The sequence below is a fragment of the Vanessa cardui genome, chromosome 11 (genome assembly GCF_905220365.1).
Source record: "Vanessa cardui chromosome 11, ilVanCard2.1, whole genome shotgun sequence".
Taxonomy (NCBI): Eukaryota; Metazoa; Arthropoda; class Insecta; order Lepidoptera; family Nymphalidae; genus Vanessa; species Vanessa cardui.
In genome coordinates this window covers 9498965-9515323 of record NC_061133.1, presented here as the reverse complement: position 1 = coordinate 9515323, position 16359 = coordinate 9498965, and the positions used below count along the sequence as shown (strand labels likewise).

The following is a 16359-nucleotide window of genomic DNA, read 5'->3' as shown; positions in this document are numbered from 1 at the left end:
CAACTCTTTCAGTTTGTAATGAAATGTCGGTGAAACAGCGCGTTGTCTCGTTGGCGTATTCCGTCGCGTCCCAACTTAATCTGTTTTTATTTATCCATGCAGGTATTATCTAATACCCGATAGCGGAGTTCAAGGTTGGTCGTGCTGAAAACAAATCGCATCCTCTCATAGCAGGCCGTCGTGCCCTTTGCGCTTTTATCAATACGAGGCCGATCGTGGCGCCGCCTGCCGGCCGCCGGCAGTATCGCCCCGGTCCCCAGTGCGCACACTCCGCACTCCCCGACATTGCCGCATTTATTGTCTCTAACTCTTTAACCCTCCAATCAATCCCGTCAAAATAAATTCGTTTCTTTATTATATTCGCGATCCGCGGTGTTTGATTTTACCGAGACGCGTTCGCGCCCAATCCTTTGATCGTTTCCTCCTGGGCCGCCGACCCGTTACGTCAACACAAGCGCCCCCGCGGGTTCGCTTCGGGATTGTGATGTTTATTATTGTACCTACGCGGATACTATCTTCATCCTAAAAGTGTCGTTTACACTGGAGCTTTTAGACGGTAAGTGATTGTGTTTTGAAGTGAGGTCGTGTTTAGTTTATACGCGGTCGGGTTATGTGCGAAGTATTATAGCAGTGGGCGAATATGAGTGGTTACTTTCGCTGAGCGCTTAGGAATGAGGTTACTCTCTAAAATAAACCGCGATTTTTACAGCGACGTTCTGCAATATGATACACGCGTTCGCATCTGCGCATGCTGACTTTAATATAAAAGGAAAAGGAACAACTGCAAAACGGTATTGTCAAATGACCTGTATTTCATTGAATGAAAAATTCAACTATTAGAAAAATGACAGATTAAAAATAATGAGATCTTTGTTGTGTTCCATTTTTGATTTATTTTATATACTGTAAAAAAAATAGTTAAAAATAAATGTAGTTGGCGTATTTAAAACTAGAATTGCGACATATTTGTTTTACTTGTAACCTGCTCCGAGTATGTGCCGCCTGTGTGCATTTTCTGTATAAAGCTTGGAATCTGTTCAGTGGATTACGAGAATAGCCGGTTCAAATAAACATACAAACATACAACCGACATAAATGGGAGCCGTTCTGTTCATTCAATTGTTATAATACGAGTATGTACAGTCACGGGCTAATATAGACGTCTTCGTTATTGTGCATTTACTATGATATTTCTTAAGAAATCTATTCCATAGGACTTAAGCTGTTTTGATAATAAATTCAATCAAAATCTCTTTAATCTTTAATATAAACATATTTCTTTCACATTACTTAATAATGTAAATGTGAATGTAAATCTGTCTGTCTGCCTGCCTGCCGCTCTTTCGCGACCAAACCGCTGAACCGAATTTGATGAAATTTGGTGTGAAGCAAACTTGAAATCCAAGAAAGGACATAGCCTACTTCTTTCTAAAACATGACAACCAACACCCTAAAACAACAACCAGTATTACATAAATAAAAGTTAAAATTTAAAAATGAATTTTAAGGGATAAATTAATCTACATAAATCGTGTGTTAACTAAGTCTGTTTTAGTAACGTATCAAGATTATGACTCTTAATGTTGTCTTAAATTTTCGCGATTATTAGACATTGGAATAAAACTAGTTATAACGGATTTGAACCGCGTATATTAATTATTTTTGACCTACCCGTGACCACGAACGCTGTAAAGTGCTCGAAACGTCGGGATGTCAAAATTAATTAAAATCCGTTATAACTAGTTTCATTCCAATTATGAATCTTTTTTTCTTTATAACTACTCTATGCGTTCACGCATCGTATATCCGATTGAGTAAAATCTTTGTAAAGTTGTTGTTGGCAACTGCATGGAGTTTTCTGGCAGAGTCCCATCAAGTTACAATGGGCGGCAAATAAATGTATTTCCGTAATTTATGTAAACGCTATACAAAGCGAATAAAATACAAAATAGAACAAACAAAACAGAATCGTTACATTTTCGCCAATAGGACGAAAGTCTTAAAAAAAATTACTTTTATTATATAATAATATGTAAGTACGTTACGGATTATCAATCAGTATTATATGAAAAATTAAAGTTTTTAATTACTGTAATATTTATTGTTGTCTATAAAATATTGATTGGTACTCCTATGAAAAGAATTGCAGCAACAGATAACAATAAATATAAGATTAAAAAGAAAAATAACAGTCCTTTCAAAATGAAAAATAAAAAAATATCGTCGGGCCTGGTGATCGAAATTATTCTAAATATGAAACAAATTCAAATCATGTTCTCCATGAGTACAGAACGTAGTTTTCAAAATATAGAAAAAAAAACGCAGCAATAAAATAAATAGAATTCCTCTTCCATTTCTTATACATAGATGCATAATATTATCAATATTACAACATAATACGTATATCCACGCAAAAACAAACGTCATAACTTGTCTCAGCCATTTAATTCTAAGTAGATTTTACCAAACGTATTGCGTAATGCGTAACCGGCAATATGAACCCTTATACCAATTATAAAAGTGCGGAGCTACAACCGCTTACATAACCCAATATTTACCGTCCTTTGTGCCACAATAAGCGATGTCGTTTTGCGTACAGCGTATTATACGTAATTCTTTTGTATCCTGTCCCCGTATTAAAGATCGTGAGAATGTAGGCCAATGTCAGGGTCGGTGCAATCATATTTCGTATGGGCTCCGTTGAAAACCGGCTCCAGTGAGAAGTGAATCGCCAATAGACAAACATAGAGAGTTTATATTATTTAATAATAGAACGCTGGCTGTTTTTTTTAATTATGGGGTCTATGAAAGGCGAGCTGAACGGATACGAAATAGCCCAGTGTGTACAATGCGAGAGTTGATTTTTTAATGCGTTGCTATGGAGTTGATTTGTTTTTTTTAAGTTATAGCCAGTAATTGTGTCATATGGTCGCATGTTAACCCCACCGCCTATAAAATATCTATATAGTTTGATCTCCAAGGACAACTTTTTATACCTAATACCTAACGAACGTGAGCGACGCCGAGATCGTCAACTGTTTCTAAAAAATGTTAGAAGTTGGATTCGTCAAAAATTTCCCAATTTTTTTACAAAGTTACTGAAATATTTAAATTAATAAGTCGTTTTGAATCGTAATAAAGTGAAGGAGAAAAAATTACCCTCAACTTTTATAAGTGACATCACAATGACGGGCAGATCAAATTAAGAAAGTTCAGAAATTAACTTTGAAAAACGAATGAATACTTGGTGGCAGGGCTTTGTGCAAACCCGCCTGGGTAGATACAACCCACTCATGAGATATTCTACCTCTAAACAATAGTACGCAGTATTGTTGTGTTCCGGTTTGAAGGGTGAGTGAGCCAGTGTAACTACAGGCACAAGGGAATAGCATCTTAGTTCTCAAGGTTGGTGGCGCATTGACGATGTAAGGAATAGTTAATATTTCTTACAGCGTCATTGTCTATGGATGATGGTGTCCACTTTCCATCAGGTGGCCCATATGCTCGTCCGCCAACCTATTCCATAAAAAAATTAAATGCAATAATTAAAATTTTTCAACACAAAATATAGCAGAGATAATAATTTACATTATTGGGACAATAATAAAAAAAAGGTATTTATTATTACTATTAACTCTTAAACTTCTCAAACAGTGTTATTATAAAAAATCGTATGATATATGATAAAATGTTTTGAGTTAGGGTTATTTTGGTTGGTTTCATTTGTCAGCAAAAAAGAAAAAATAGCTAATCCATTACATGTCATTTCAGATCGAATTAATAAATAATTAAAAAGATATCGCAGACGTTACGGGACGCCTGACAGATGTAAATTATCGAAATTAGTAAAAGTATTGTTGTTAAATAATACGAGTTAATTACGACTTAATAAAAAAGAGTGATCAACGGAAGTGAGAGGACCTGATATTACTCTATTAACATACATGTATAGCTTCGATATCTCTATAGGTTTAAAGCCTTTGTAAATATCTATATAATATATGTATATAAAAGTTTGTCTAGCAAATAATGTCTGTTTGAAGTAAAAACCGCTCTTTGCAGTTTTACTATGTAGTTGTTTTGTCGCGAATAAAGTTTAAATAAATACGAATTAAAAAATAAAAAACGAGTACAAAAAGTTAGTCGTCAATATGGATCGTCGGAACGTAAAGCGTATTTATAAACGTTTTATATTAATTCGAGAGAAATTTTAACTGCCAATAAAACTGTTTACAGAATCCCAAGAGTGCAAGGACTTATGAATAATTGAGTTTTTTAAGGTGTCGAGGCCAACTTGAGCTCGTATTAATTGATTCAATTCAGCGAAAACAATTTTGTTTTATTTTATATATTTTTAATTTTTTTTTTTTTTTTAAATAGAGTCAAGATGGCCCAGTGGTTAGAACACGTGCATCTTAACCGATGATTGCGGGTTCAAACCCAGGCAAGCACCGCTGATTCATGTGCTTAATTTATAATTCATCTCGTACTCGGCGGTGAAGGAAAACATCGTGAGGAAACCTGAATGTGACAAATTTCATAGAAATTGTGCCACATGTGTATTCCACCAACCCGCATTGGAACAGCGTGGTGGAATATGTTCCAAACCTTCTCCTCTAAGGGAGAGGAGGCCTTTAGCCCAGCAGTGGGAATTTACAGGCTGTTGTTGTTGTTGTTTGTTATATATTGTTAAATACGTAAACTGACGAGCAAGGATGTTTCGTGGTAGGTAAGTGATCACCACTTTCAATAGACCACCAACTCTGCGAACTAAGATGTTATGTCAATTATGACTGTAGATACACTGGGTCACTCACCGTTCCAACCGCAAAACAACAATAATAAGAATTGTATCCAGTCGGGATTTGACAGTGCCCTGCCACCATATGAATTATTTTATTGAAAAATAAATTTAGAACATAAAAAATAAATATATAATATATTAATGTTATAACAAAATTTAAAGGAATAATACTCAAGGAAATGACTGGAAGACTTTCAATTCGCTCAGATTTAATGCGAGATAAGACCCTTTATCATTAACGACACGATGTGTTTCGAACACGAGACGAATAGTAAACGCATATTTAGCATATAAGAACTAAGTATAGGCTACAAGAAATTGAACCCATGACCTTCAAATTCCACGTGTTCTATGCACCTATATATTATATAGTTATATTTCCTAGCAAATATAAAAACAATAACAACAAAAAGCACAGTCTGTAAATTTCCCACTGCTGGGAAAAGGTGTCATCCCCTTTTGAGAAGAAGGTTGTGGCAGAATTTCTATTAAATTAGACACATGTAGATTTCTTCACGATGTTTTCCTTCACCACTGAGCACGAGGTGAATCATAATCACAAATTAAGTAAATGAATATTCAGTGCTGCTTTCCTGGGTTTGACCCCACAGTCATCGGTTAAGATGCACGCGTTCTAACCACTGAGCCATCTCGGTTTATTAAAATATAAGCTTTGTACTAATCCTTATTAAGAAATCAAATTCATTTATATCCATTGATATTTCTCTTTGAAATTAATAGAAACATGTTGCTATGTAGCATGTTACCAACTTGCTATTGTTCGGTGTTTGTTGACAGAAATCAAATAATAAATAACATAAATTATTATGTTATTTCGTATACAATGTGAAGCCTCGCACAATGGTTTATTTACCAATAATTTGATAGAAATTCTATTTTCAAAACAATAGTTGCCATGTTATACGAGTAGGTTTTATAGGTAGCTTTCATTGCGAACGTATATTGGCTAATAAAGCAATTAAATAGGAGAAACGATAGCTATCATAAACTAAGGGAGTGGTGATCTCAGTTCTGCTTCGTGTTATGTGACAATATATTTACTGAACGCGAACGCTAACCGTAAGAAACTGTACTTGGAAATTGAAAGTAATATTTTTCTTTACATTTTCACTTTACGTTTCTTATATTACTTCTTAATTATATTATATATTCGTAAGTGAATTCGCACCACCTTCATGTGCGAAAATCCATACCAGCGCGATTTTTAAAACATTTTCTGCCTCTCACAATCACTCTGTGGAACCAGCTTTCGATGGCGATTTTGGAGTTAAGAAAACCTTCATATCCCTTAACGTCAACGCACCTGCAAGAACAAACCCCCGAGATATTGAAACTTTTTTCATACTGCAAAAAAGAACTGCTAGGTCTATTTATAATCTTGAAGCTTGAGATGTGCTTCAGGATGTTTTTAATTAAGTTGGTATTATTACATTTTCGTTTGTTATTTTTTTTAGTATTTTAAATGTAGGTCATACACGTGTTTTCGTATTCAATCGAAAATAACTTAATACCAAAATGATTATCTCTCGAGTCGAGAAATAAATTTGCTGATAATCCAAACCAGAAGACTTATCAATCTATTGTTCGGCGATAGAATGGCAAATAAATTCGTTTCGAAGATTAATTTGGTGACAAATAACAAATAGGACTACGGCATCAATCTCCCATGAGCCTGATTGGCGAGAAGGGTTCGACTGAGGTCAAGGGTACAAATAATTTACACGTTCTTTGACGAAGTTTCGACACGTGTTCGTCTTAACGGGTTTACATAAAGCATTCATATCTGATACAATGATAAACGGGAGCTTATAGTACAACTTATATCGTTGACGACACGTGTTAGGAATACATATTAAAAGTTGCATATGCTATTGACGTCATGAAAAATAATGTATTTTATGAATTGATGGGTAATGATAAGCATAGGTTTGGTCATCCAATCGCATATAAAGAGTTCATATATTTTCATTAATCGTACAAGCAAAACTATATCCAGCTCATATCAATCTGGTTCACAAGTTATATATATATACTTCATCCTATTTTACTGTTTAGAATGGGAAACTATTACAGGTCTTCGCTAAGTAAACGACACTGCCAGGATTCCTATATTTATACGGTCCATATTGATACGGTCTTCGTTCAGACACTGTATTCTGAATGACCATGAATTAGGAGGTTTCTCACTTTTATTTTGATGCAGAGTAAAAAATACAGTTAGTATTTTCTCAAACAGTTTTTCCTTCTAATTTAGCAACACAACTATCTATCATCTCTATATATCTAGAATCTAGCAGATGTCCATAAGACGCTCTTCGTTTGACAATAAATGCCATTTTCTATCTGTTAATGACTTTCGAAATTTCTTTTGCATAGGAATCTGACGCACTGTTCTCAAAGTTCAGACCTAACACCGTTAGCACTGACGAATTTTATTCGGCTCTCAAGTAATCGAGACCTTTTCAACCCATCTCATACCATTCATCTGCAGGTTGTGGAAACAAATCTACCAGCAGACCCACGAGCAAAATTATATGCATAAATTTACATTCCACGTATAAAATAAGACGTAAAGATTGAAAGATATAAGTATCTTAGAAACTTATTGGTATTTACGGCAGATACGTATTCCGAATCCGAAATCGATCAATGATTTATACGTATTGCATTCAGCACTATATTGTTATGTAGATTGCCTTTACAATACTGTGCTATTTGTTGAGAAAACAAAAGGATCTCTGCATCGACTATTCTAGAGTTGTTGTCTATGTTTTTAGCTATTTAATAGTTTCGGAAGATCTTTTTCAATGTAATTTTGTGTTCACGTTGATCTTAAAAATCGTGCATTTAAAAAATGGTAAATAATTAAATTAAAAAAATAATAGAAATATTAATTTATATAAAATAATAAATTTATTCAAAAGTTTATTCACTTACAGTGGGGATTTGGTCAAAAATAGGCGTATATCATATTGATTTTTTTATATGAAAAGCCAGTCCAGCTATATCTCAACAAACTATTACTATGAAAGCTTAGTACACACATATTACTTAATGATAACTTATTTGTATATGTACGAACTGAATACAATTAACACACTTTATATTTTAATTTATTATAGAATGATTATTTTTCATCGTAACTTTTATAACAATGATTATTGTTACAAGATAGTTTTCGTTCAAGATAGCGTCTTAATCGCCTGTATATCGCAATGAATATTCCTTAACAAATTGTACATATTACCGATGACATTTGGAGGACTAGGCTGTTAACGTAGAGCCATTGACCGGACCACTAATATATTCCTTTCAAATTCAGCACCATTGTGAGACAATATATTATATCGAGACAAAAACGCAGCAAAAAAAATGGACAGCCGTCCTCTAGCATATAGTCAAGGTTGAGTGTGTTAGCAGTACCGCCTAAAACAATGGACGTCAACTGCCAATGCCAAACAGCTTGTAATTGTAGATATGACTTATAACCGTCCTGTTCGAAAATATATTTCGAAACATGTAAATCTTTTGCATAAATCAGTTTAGAGCTGGAACCTAGATACACACATACACGAGCTAAACGCTAAAGATTATCGATATTTTACGATTTTTGCTCGCTAAAATATAAATATAATCCGATTTTTACACGAAGTTTTATAGTCTGACAAAATATTGCTTCAATATGACTCGCGGATAAAATTCGATTTTAGCTTTTTTAATTTTATTTCGAGTCGACTCGGAATAGGTAGGTTCGTATTTTGCAAAACGACAATTTGATACTTATCATAAAACCATAAACATTTATACGTACGTGCACACAACATTTTAAAATTATATTAAGACAACCTAACCTTGTGTTCTGATGTAGTAGAATTAAACTCATAAATCAAAGAAGATAGCTTTAATTCCAACTGTTATCAAAGAACAAAGCCGGCCATTAGTGTATAAAAAATATGCTAGTTTTTGTACGTCATAACAGGGCCCGCAGTTGAAATGTTTAACAAATTGTGTTCTTAACGTTAGTCCCGTGCACTTGAATTCCGCGACGGTCTACTTTAAATTCCTTTTCAACAAGCGAAGAGGAAAGTTGCTTTGACACGTTTTTAAAGATCCGAGACTTGTAATTTAACATTGCTCTGCTTGAACGGTTTTGTTGACGGTATCTGAATTTGAATAAAGAATGGAATCGCATCGAATACGTTGTTTGTACACACACTGCAATGAAAAATCAGTGATAATATTTTATCTGTGAAGTTGTGAAAGAGGTTTTATGTGTCAATAATATATTTTCATTCTCGCCGTGATCTAGAGGACTTGTTAAAATGTAGGTGAATTTTACGAAACCACTTTTACTTTTAGATTTATCAATAAGATATTAATGAAATAATTTCAAGGATCATTATATAAATTTTAAGGCGACACGCTTATCTGTATATCTAAATTTCATTTGAGCGTATCGTTGAATAACAGCAAATTAATAAAGTCGACCGTCCATAGTAAAATATATCGCTATCAAAGCAATAAAATGTTGCCATTGTATCTGTTTTCCATTTATTAGTCGATATATTTTTTTTTAATTAAAATCCAATCTCCAAGAAGTATTTACTAACAGGAAAAAAACATATCAAGCATAAACGAGACAAAATATCTCGCTCCAGTGCTCTATAAATACAGACAGACAGAATAGGCTGACCCATTTACGAAATGGATTTATTGCCTATATAAAATGAAGGACTGATTTACAGGCGCCATTTCTTCGCATTTTCATTACGATACTGAAAAAAATAAGGCGGTTACAAGGCCGCGGAATCGTAAATATGGCGTAATATATAGAGTCCAAATACGTTTTAAAACCTTTCAAGATAATTTATAACATATTATCAAAAAAGCATCACTTTAAATTATATAAAAACGAAAATATATTTCGTTCGAATTATAAAACGTAATGTTTACAAAAACGTGTTTTTATCGTATACGCGACGCCGTTTTTAATTATGCGAATATTAACAATTCGCTTATAAAACTAAAATCTAGGTCGTGATATTTAAGACTTCGCGTAAAGCACACGAAAATTGCATGAAATATAAACGACCTCGGACCGTCGGCATAAAAAAAACAAACAACATGCCTGCGAGGATATTTTACGATCGGTGATAAGGTTGCCTGTACACGATGTCATTTTAGGATTGTAGAGTGCCGATTACATACATTTATAGATAAATATGATTGCTTATTTGACAGCCCTAAGTTCGTGCGGTAGCGTTCATCAGTCATCGGCCTCGGCTTCCGGTTATGTTTCATAGTTCAATGCCTCGCCAGATTTGCGTCTCGATGGACGACCTTCATAACATTCGGCGCATAGATGCTATATTAAACTACGATAATTTCCGAAAACAACAGCAAACGCTTACGATTACTGGTTATATTTGCAACAAAAATCTATACTGACGACTTTAAACGTATTGTAATGCAAATTACTCGATATTGAATTGAAGGTTGTAGTTATTTTTACATAGCGTATGCGTGAGTTAGTAATTATATTCCAGGATTTTATTGAAGGCTCTTAGGAGGCCTAAAACTATACATCCTGTTACATACTTAATTAATGGTTTTGTAGAGATTAGATCAAAGTTCTTTTCAAGAAACAATTGGCAGTTGCTTGCCTAATTATACGTAGACAAGACGTACAGAACTCTGTACTGACTTTTAACATTATATTATTTTTAAAAGTTATTTTTATATAGTGTTTTATATGATAACCGCTTTTTTCGTAACGATATTAACCTTGCGAGTTTTTATAAGGTCATGATAAATTATACAAACTGAAATGATTGATCACTAAAGGCTCAGTACACACCGAACGCAGCATTACCACTTTAACTCGATGTTTTATGAAAACTTATGTTCGTATCGTAATTTATTAAATAATAATATTTCTAATTAGTTTACTATGTCCTTCGTCTAAGAATAGGTGTTTACAGGTCTGACTGTAACAGATCGAGTTTAGGATCAGCTATTCGAATTACTTAAATTATGATGGATGTTGCACGAGAAAATTGACCTTTCAAAATCCTGATCCGTTCCCAAGCGAGTGTTGTTAAAAACAGGCTAACAATCCTCTCCCCAGCGCTCCAGCTTCCGTCGCCAAAGCCAGTCCAAATTTCCAATTTGCGTACCCATCATCTTATTTACTCAGACGTGAATAAATTATATTTTTATTGCACTGGTGCAGCAGTCGCTGTCGATCATTGGTTTGACATTCAAACAGTCTAGCTAACTCATTGCACCGGCTGCTTCTGACCCTCAATCGAAATTAGGCCTTAAGTTAAAGTGAATAAAGATTGTTTCTGTTCAAATAAAACAAGAAAGATTGCGTCCAGCGTCGACGCTTTCGGTTTATTACATCGCATATTTTACACCCAAGGGCAAGGGTACACAGTCTGTTTTTATTTGTTGGACAATTCGTCGAAACATCTCGCACTGCAAATATTACTGAAACGAATTCTCGTTCGAATCTATTGTTTCTCACACATAACTTTCAATGTATCTTCACAGCACAATGAAAATAATGAATGCATTTGCTTTGATTAAATCCAGCCACAAATGTGAGTTTTGACATTGAAGGTTTTTTATTATTATTATCTGAACGAATAAAAAAGGAGCTTCATTCCGAAGTTTAGTATGTGTGTCCGTTAATTATAAATTTGATCACTTTATCTTCGTTCATGTTGTTTTTTTTCTTTTTCAGGTCTAAGCGCCTCGAATAGGGAGGTGCAACGAATTTATTGTAAAATATCGATTCAGTCGCACAAGTAAAATTTAAGACAAATAATATAATACTGCCATCAAATATAATACGTGTTCGAAGTTTTGATAAGACTAGTTTAAGTAATTGTGAAAGTGGAGAATTTAACGCATACCAGGAGAAACGCCGAAGTGACTCCGGTGACTGACAGGTTAGTAAACAATATATTTAACTAAAATTATTTCATTTGTTACAGCTGGACTTATGTTATACAAATGATGCTAAAATGTTTTCAGTGCTTACACGTACCTGCTCTATTTCAACTATGACAGGAAAAAAGTCAAATATAATTATCATTTGACAGCAAATTGACGCAACGTCATTGGTCGAACCCTCTATTTGCGAATAAATGGTGATTTGAACGTCGACGCAAATTGTTAATTTTAGAAATAAAATAAAGTCGTAAAGTGCAATAGTGTTGTCTTATAAATAAAGATATGCATATTAATCATAAACTCTTAGTCAGGCCCGCCGCTAGCTGTTTTGTCGCCCGCGTGCAATACCTATTATGCCGCCCTTTTTTTTCGCTGCAAAAACGCATACCACTGTCCTCCACATGAGATGGAGGGCGGGGTTTATACCTGCTAAAAAATCAACTCTAGCCAACCACTCCGTCTTTTTGGAGGATGTCACGAGATCTTTTGTGCATACTACCGTGACGTCCTGTTCAAGAAGCTGAACTGGAAAGGACGTGGCATCAACATCAATGGCGAATACATCTCTCACTTGAGATTTGCAGCAGCAGATACCGTTAAGACTACGTTCCCTTGGACCACCGCCTCCATTGTCAGGGTCTTCAGGGTGTTTTAAGGCATCGATGGTTGAGTGACCTGCCCTGTTTCCGGGAAATAGCTCCCCGACCAGACGCAGGAGATCTGGTGGTAGTTATTCCGTAACAGGAGCGCCTTGTGTCCGGAACTTCCGTCGCAAACCACGATAGGGGCGCCCCTTTGCTCTCTGTTTACTTAACGTCTTTTGTAACTCCTTTTTCAACTGGCGATGTGTGGCCTACAGCTGTATGAGCTGTATCTTTAAGTTTGCATTGAGCACGTTGCGCCTGCGACAGCGAACGTATGCCGTGCCCGTAGCTCGCTATTTCGAGCGACCACCAATATACCGTACGGCACGATACCCTTCAAGCCACCCTACGACAACGCCAACAAGTAACGGATACCTAATCTACCAATTGATAAGGAAGCTTAAAGGGGATTCCCTAACTTCGTCAGTACTGTTTTTCATAGGATAACAGACGAAGGACTATTAACTTTACTCAGTGCGATATTTTTCGATGCTTTGAATAATTTATTCTATTTCAGGATTTGTGGGAATTATAATAATGACTTGAATTAGGTACGTGATGTATTGCTCAATTTGCCGTCCCCTGGGCGGGCCGCCCGCGTGCAGTGCACGCTTTGCACACCCGCTTACGGCGGCCCTGCTCTTAGTAGTGCATAATATCAGATATGTTAGCAATACGTATGATATGCGTAAATCTAGAGTTTAGTTACCTTTTTTTCCTACTCCCATTGGAATAGGCTATAGAAGTTGTTGGGCTAAGATAACACGTTTAAACTATTATAAATACACGTTAAAAGTAAAAAAAAAACACAAATAAATACTATGAAATAAACTTTATAATAATATAAAACAAAATTATACATTAAATTTAATGATATAAATACTAAAGTTAAACAAAAACTAAAATAAAAACTAAGAATAAATATTTAAATTCCAACAAATGGTACTTCCAGCTATATTTAATCCGTGCATTTGCGATAAGAATTGTTTGTACACAATATTAGATAATACTCTCAAATAACCTCTTCGTAATTGTATTTATTAATTTATACTAATGTGCTTCATAATAATAGTACTTTGCTATGCCGCTAGGCAATTATTGAAATGTTTATATATTTTTTTTGTCCGATTTTGTTCCAGTGGTTATGGGACGAGAGCTGCACATAGAAAATTGGTTATACTCTCATTTTAAAAACCGTCAGCCGTTGATGTTTTGATGAGGAAATTGAAGGAGATTATTGATTGAAATTTATTAAACTGTTATAATTAAATAAATAACTCTTTTTAGAGAGCGGAAAAATTATAGTTATTGGCTGGTTGTAGAGAACAACTGTTTTTGACGTGAAAAACTTTGATTCAAAAATGTTTTTTTCAAATCCCAAAAATCATTTGAATAAACGCTAAGTTTCACTGGACAAACATCAGCGACCTCCGTGGTCGAGTGGTATGTACACCGGATTTCATGGGTACGCCACTCCAAGGTCCCGGGTTCGATTCTCGGCCGAGACAATATAAATTATCATTAGTTTTCTATGTTGTCTTGGGTCTGGATGTTTGTGGTACCGTCGCTACTTTGATTTTCCTTAACACAAGTGCTTTAGCTTCTTACATTGGGATCAGAGTAATATATGTGATATTGTCTCATATTTATTTATTTATCAAAAATATATACGTGTCAACTTCAGTAGTAATCCGTCCGAAGACAAGTCTATTTTCAATAAGTTTTTCAAACATGCATATTTAAATATAAATAATATTTAAACACGCCCGTTCCATACATGATGATTACTTGCCTACGATTTTCCAGGTTGTTTGACGTTTATGGTTATTGCCCGCTCCTAATGTCGGAGCGTAAAGTTATAGAACTACAACTTTTTCTTTTAATGGACTTAGGCTTACGCTTTATTACATTCATACCCAATATTAAGTACCGATGTACTGTATTAACGAAAGGGCTTGTCTGGAAGATTATTCTCGGATTAAAAGAAAAATAACTGTTGAATTAAATGCGCTAGTGATTCTCAGTTTAGAATATTTTCTTATGCGAAGGGAAAAAGTAACCCAATAAGTATGTAATGCTCTTATTTTAAATAAATTATTTTGAGATTGACTTTATAATTTTCATATGAAATACATATTTATATAAGAAGGATATTCCAATTCTTACGTTTGCGCATGAGTATAAGGGAGCAAAATTTTTCGTGCGACTGGGAAAAATGTCGATGACGTAGTGGTATGCTCTCGTTGCCTGTTGCCCGACGGTGAGGTCAAGAAGGCATAAAGTCAGAAGAATAACCTACTTTGCGTTGATATTCAAACAAAACTTCCGGTTGTAAAAATTTTAACCTTACTCGATAAACGATATCGTACACAAAAGATTTTATCAAAATAAAACTGGTAGTTTTGTCGCATACAATTTACTCTGTTTTATAATATTAGTAAAAGAGATTCATATCAGTAATCTTAGATCAGATTAATTAAATACTACAATATTTATTTTTATAATTGTTATATATTGTTACGCATTATATGGTTGTGTTCTTGTTGAATGCTTAATCCAGAGTGTCTTGCGTTATACAGCCGGGTTCAACTATGCCGAAGCAGTCGCTCTGATTGGCCAACGCCTGCGATTGGCTATCGCAGTTTTAGTCAAATTAATCTAGTAATCAAACCATTAATTGTATCAAAACTAAGGTTTTGATACTTGTCTTTTGTCTTCATAAGAAATAAATAATTGAATCGATTTACGTGTTTGAGACTGAATTTTCTAGTGAATAACGTAAGGGCAGGATTGTTTTAATTAAAGGAAATCCGCGGTACGAGTTGGTCTCAGGTGTGATTAATTAGCTACTTGCTCACGTAGCGGCTATCTCGGCTCATTATCTAGTCGGAGCAGGCACGATTTTGTAGATCTGCCCGACGGAAAAAAGATATTTGCATATTAGTGGGACTAGGCTTGTAACCAAGAGATAAGCACTGCTGAAGTCTGAATTAATTATATATAATGTATATTTAATACAGGAGAAACATAAGATTCACTTTTAATTCCATTTTTATCTGACTTCAAAGTCAATACGTCTTCTGTGAAGTTTTTATATTTCAATTTACCTTAACTTTTTTCTTTACTTGTTTGCTATTAAATATCTGTTTATAAAGTATGTATGTGTATTTAGTATATTATTCTACACATGCACAAAAATATCTTACGAAGATTGTTTTTGTTAATTATAATTACGATATATACTATCATTTATTTTTGTTTATTTCAATGTATAAGTGGTTATTTTTAAGTGAACTTGTTTAATTGATTTTGTTCGTTCCTGTCAAGAAATTATAATTATATTTTCGACATTAATAGAGGTACTAATTATAATGAGTAAATAGAACGAAATGTATACAAGCTTAGTCATTTAACATATCAAATATCATGGGCCCATAACTATTATAATTTAAGACATTGTAAATTACTGTCATGTAATAAAGAGCAATGCTTATTTTCAAAACACTATATTTCTGTTTACCTCTCCAGTTTAAAGCGTGGACGACAATACCCCCAGTTTCGATTTCAACCCCGTGGGGCATATTCTATCTCTCCGCTAGCTGCCTGCCTAGCCCGTATATTATACCTTTGAGAAACAGAAAAGAGCATACAAGAAGAATCAGAATTCAATTAATATTAAACTAGCGATTGGCCCCGGCTTCGCACGGGTGCAGAGCCATGATATCATGGTAGAAACTCCTGAAATGATCAGTGTTTATTTACTAAATTTGCTATGTATTATATACAAAAACCTTCTCAAATAACTCTACTAAAATCCGTTTTGTAATTTTAAAAATCTGAGCATATATAGGGTCAGACAGCGATTAGCAACATTTTTTGAATACTACATAATGAAATAATGATAGTAATAAAATGAAGCGAATTATAAAA

At 34.4% G+C, this 16359-nt stretch overlaps 1 protein-coding gene across 1 annotated transcript in view; it reads left to right on the top strand.

Moving 5' to 3' along the window:
• The first annotated feature begins 243 nt into the window (after positions 1–243).
• LOC124533629 (ecdysone receptor) overlaps positions 244–16359 on the top strand; it is a 223685-nt gene continuing 207569 nt past the window's right edge. The window contains exons 1-2 of the mRNA XM_047109030.1: positions 244–556; positions 11574–11781. The gene's annotated coding sequence lies outside the window, so the exon portion shown is untranslated. The remainder of the gene's footprint in view (positions 557–11573; positions 11782–16359) is intronic.